This window comes from Puma concolor, chromosome A3, assembly GCF_028749965.1.
Source record: "Puma concolor isolate L17-30 chromosome A3, mPumCon1.1.hap2, whole genome shotgun sequence".
Taxonomy (NCBI): Eukaryota; Metazoa; Chordata; class Mammalia; order Carnivora; family Felidae; genus Puma; species Puma concolor.
The window spans coordinates 28,478,520-28,484,011 of NC_141669.1; positions in this window are offsets into that span (position 1 = coordinate 28,478,520).

Sequence of the window (5,492 nt, forward strand, 5' to 3'; positions counted from 1 at the left end):
TTCCACAATTTAGTATTTTGGGTGGTGGGATTTGCAATTGAAAATGGGAGAGTACGTGGTGGGTTGTGTGAAAACATGAGGAAAGCTGTTAATATTTGAACAGTCATTGAGGGGCAGAAGAGAAAGATCAACAAAAATACATTAAGTGATTGTCTAGAAGTTTAAGGGCTTTTCTAGCACTGAATTGTCACCCTATCAGAAGATAATACTCTTCTCTCCAGAGACACTTAGTATCCATTTTGAAGGAGTTGAAAATATGTATTATCCAACTACATTGAGGGTCAGTCTAAATTGTGTGACGGAAATGGAGAAATTTGAGTGGGATTGAAGGGACTGATGAAGAAGTAAATCAGGTAATTAATAAGGCATCCAGAACCAAGATGTAAGTGATGATGGCAAAGTATGATACAAAGACTAAGAAAAATGAAGGGACTGAGGTCCTATATGTTTCTTTAAGGATTAAAGGATCAGTAAACAGGATACAGCAGAGTGCTAAGGGTGGGAAGGGTCCTTAGAATAATAACCATGTCCTTTCCTATTTGCATATAATGTGCCTTCCAGCAATCCTTGACACTGAAGTGAACACTCTGACATTCCAAATCCCCTCTTAAAATTACTGAACAGATTACTGTAGTGTGATATCATAGAAAAACATGGCAGGGGGAATACCATTTACCATGACTAGGATTTGGTAGAAAGCACAGGCATGGAGGCCCACGAGATCTCCATGGAAATCTGAAAAACACACTTGACCTTTCTGAGACTCATTTTCCTCTCTCTCTAAAAATTTTGAATTATCTGTAGTATTATCTATTCCTAGAATCATTGTGCAGAGTTTACTTGGAAGAATATAAAATGAGCTTTTAACAGATCATTCCATATGTCAATATAAAACACTACCTGGGGCGCTTGGGTGGCGCAGTCGGTTAAGCGTCCGACTTCAGCCAGGTCACGATCTCGCGGTCCGTGAGCTCGAGCCCCACGTCGGGCTCTGGGCTGATGGCTTGGAGCCTGGAGCCTGTTTCCGATTCTGTGTCTCCCTCTCTCTCTGCCCCTCCCCCGTTCATGCTCTGTCTCTCTCTGTCCCAAAAATAAATAAACCTTGAAAAAAAAAATTAAAAAAAAAAAAATAAATAAAACACTACCTAACAGGTATTAGGGTTACTTTTTATTACTTTCCTCTTTTGCCTCATTGTTGCAATTACCACTGAAATAGAATTAATCCCAAAGACAGAATTTGCTTAGTCAGGCAAATGATCTACAAATGACCTAGTTTGTCTGATGTCTATAATCAATAGACTTCAATCATATAAAGACATTAATTTTGTTAGTTTTCCTTTATTTTCCTTTATTTTGTTTATTTTACTTTATTTGATGAGTGGGACAAATTCTGGTGCAGTGCTAGATTTCAGGTAACACAAAATAGATCAAACTCTTAATGGTCTATAACAGATGGACTCAGTCATCATGCAAATGTCTGTTTTTCCTCTAATATTTTCCTGAAAACAAAATGGACTCATATCCTTTATAGAAATAAATGGGGGGGGGTGTACCCTGTGCACCTTCTATTTTCCTAAAGGTGCAAGAGAATTTTTTAAATGAAAAATTTGAGCTTTGAATTTTCATTCTGATAAATGCTGAACATTCTACTTTCAGGGTCTTGGTTAAATCTCTTCATTCTGTATGACTGAAGGCTTCCTCCATCTTTCTCTCCCTCCTTCTTTTGCTCTCCTTCTTTCCCTCTCCTCTCTTTAATTTTCTCAACACTGTTGGAAAAAGCCACCTGTTTGTTTGTATGTTTGTTTATTTTAGCTTTACTTCAAGAACCTAGAGGTACTACCTTTATGATTGGTTGGTAAACACTGACTTCTGGCCTTATCTGAATATTAGTTTTTCTTGGTTATAATGTTCATATATTGCTGTTGGATATTCTGGAAAAATGAATGAAAATGTTCTAGGCTATGTACATCTTACTTGGACCCAGAGAGAATTGTCACATATTTCTCTACACAATATTGCATTCAATATGACATATTATGATATACTGGTATTTGGCTATGCGCACTTTGTGATAGTTTCAAAGAACAGAAAAGACTGTGGAATAAAGCAATATACGTTTTTTCTGGACTGTATGAAAAATTCATGTATAATCTACTACTCAAGCCAAAAATAATCTGTTTCTTATGCTGCTAAGGATTTATTTGCATCACTTCACTAATTAGCAATTTACATCATATCAAGTGGCCTTAACTCCTCTAATAGATTCCAAATGGGCCATTAGGTTATTTAATTCTAGTTAGTTTTATACTTTTTCATGAGAAGAAAATGCAATAAAAAGATTTCCTAAAGGAAAAGACTTGTTTGGAATTCAGTGTTTAAACAATAAAAATGAAAGAAAAAGTGATAGACATTGGTAACTGTGACATATGTATAAATTGTTTTCCCTGAGGATTTACATCCTTAATAGTTCAGTTCTTGTCACTCTTTGTTGTCTTTCATAATTGGTTCACACAGAGCAAGGATGAAGCTGATAGGCCTGCTTAGTATACCACTTGTTAAAAATTGGGATCTGAATAAGTGCTTCTTGAGGCAGTGATTAGGGAAAGAAAAAGACAGAGAGAAAATTGCTGTACTCCCCGAGGTCTGAGTTTGTGCAGTTTGTTCCCTTTGCTTTTTAAAATATACTCTTCTCTACTTCATCTCCCAATTTCCATGTCAAAATTCCCAGGCCACACCCAATCTCTCACATTATCTGTTATCTGTAGGAATGACTTTCTTCTCTGTAGTAGGCTTGAGTATTGGGAACCAAAACTGTCTATCCCTATATAATGCTTAAAAGCTGAAATTGAAACTACCTCTCCATCCACCCAACTTACTCTCTCCATTAGGGGTTGGCAAACATTTTCTGAGAAGGGCCAGATAGTATATATTGTAGGATTTTCAGGCCACATCACATCTTTGTTACATTTTTTTCTTTCAATATTTTAAAAATGTGAAGCATTTTTTCAGCTTTGTTTATAGGGCTGGATACCTAGAAACAATTTGAAGATCCCTGGTCTACATTAACATAACTTGACCATGCTATTGTCTTCATTAGCATGATTTCGCTATTCCAGGAATGGACCTTCCAAAAGAACCAAGAATTCTTCAGTGGAAATCAATAGTTTACACCCTAAGATTCTATGAATGCTTTGTCTCTAAATTCCTTACCTTGCTTTTTGTACCAATCCTAAATGGTTATGTTATGATCCTTACCCAATTCTAATCAAGCTCCCATCCCCTGGCCCCCCACTCCTGGTGAAAGTCCTCCTTTAAACAGAACTTTCAATTCTCAGTAAATCCCAGCCTTGTCTTCCCCTCTTAAAGACAGGACTAAAACTCCATGGAGGAAGTATTCTCACCTGCACTAAACTCAGCTTTGTATCATCAATAGGTTGTTTTGGTAGATGCTGTTTTGGCAGATATTTGTGGATCCAGCATTCAACATTCAATAGAATGGTTTTGATTCTATTATAGTGTCTTTCATACATTTGCTTTTTATTATGGTTATATGAGTATATGCCTGTGTCCCTAGTTGACTTTAATATCCAGGCTATTACAAATCATATCGTGATTATATTCAATTATGGATATTGCACATAGTAGGTGACAAGTATCCTTTGCCACACAGCAACATAATCAATGATCTTAACTGAACCACAGTTATTCAATTCAGTCCTGTCTGTCTCTCACATTGGGTTTGCTGTGTGAAAGCATCTTTCACTTCCATTCATGTACGACACAAAATGAGAAAGAAAGTTGTTCCAAGAGCCGTAATTAAGCCTTCTTAAAATGTCCCCAGGAATAATCAATGCTGTTGCTCCACAGGATATATTCTGTGAAAGTAGCAGTATTTTGTGTCTGGATTTCTTTGTATCTTCAACTATTCCCATGACTGTGGATCAGGGCATCCCCACAGTGCAGATCCAATCAAGGAAACACTGTGTTTCTTCAATTTGACAAGATGCAGAGCAAGAAAAGAAACAAAGAATAAGTCTCACTAAAAAGGAACAAGGTCTTCCTGATGTGTTCTGATGCAGTCAAGGGCAAGCAGGGCAGCCCTGTTCCATTACCTAGGATTTAGTAATTAATACCTAACTGCCCAGGTGTGCACTTCCACGACACCAGAGATTGCTGGACAAACAATAGGTATTTTGTCAGTGAAATGGAAAAAATAGTCTCTTTTTTTTTTTTAAGTAGAAAACCTTGTCAGAAAGCACCACGTGAACTGTTGATCTCTTGGGGAACACTGAATGGGTGTGCTGTTATATGTCTGTCAATATTTTCTTACTTTTTTTCTTAGGTTGTAAGCCAGTAACCATGCTATGTAAGTTAAAGACTATGAAGATAAAACTAAATGCACATGATCAGAGAAATGGCTGGAAGTTGAAGAGGACCAAAAATATGCTGATTTATATTAAGTCAATATGCATACTACTTAGCATATGGTAGTTAATAAGGCATGGATAGTATATCATTCACATGAGTAAATGTAATTACTCTGCTTATCCAAAGCACCATTTCTGGACTACCTAAAGGAAAGTTGTTACAGGGAAGTAAAGGAAAATATGTTTCAGAAGCCCTTCTAGCTTTAAAAGGAATAACTCTCTTCTGCTATCGGACCGTATATTTAGGGAAGATCATGGCTCTGTGTTATATCTCACTAGAATATAACTCCCAGGTTACCCTACAGCTCTCCAGGCACACAGTTGTTGGCTTCTCCTATGTGATTCTTGTGAAGAGAAAAAACAAAGAAAACACATACACAGCTGCCTCAGAGCAAATGCCATTTGATTCCATGGAAGTTATAGGTGACAGGTTACACTTCTGATAAATAGGCATATCTTCTGCAATTTCTCCAGGCTCAGAGTCAGGAGATTTGCCATTTTGTTGCTAGATTCTTTCCCCTGACCTTTGCTTTGCTTGACCTGGCACATCTAGAGAGGGTGGCAGGACCAGGGTAGGTGGGAAGTGGGGAGGGTGGAGGAGGGATGAGGCAGAACCAATATGCATCAGACTCAAGCTATTATCAAGATGGGATCTTTTATGCTCTGCCCTGCCACCATCACATAGGGCTTTGCTCTGTTGGTGCTCTTAAGGGCTCTCCCAATGAAACAAATCAGGTTATTGAAATAAATGTTGGATTCCTACAGTGATTGTCTTTTGGCTAATGATACCTAACAGGACTTAAAAAGGGAGGGTGTCCCCTCTGTTGAAGCTATTTTTGTTTATCAGTTTTGCTAGATTATACACCTTTTTTTCTACAACATCACCTGACTCATTCAGTCCCACCCAACTCCTATTTTAAAGAAATTAATTATACAGATAGTGGTCTTATGCTATTCACTTGATAATTTCATAAAATATGTAAGTTTGTTCTGAAACCATATTCATAGACATCCTCCTTATTTTGAAGTATGAAATTCTGATGCATACCTAATTTATTTCTCTAC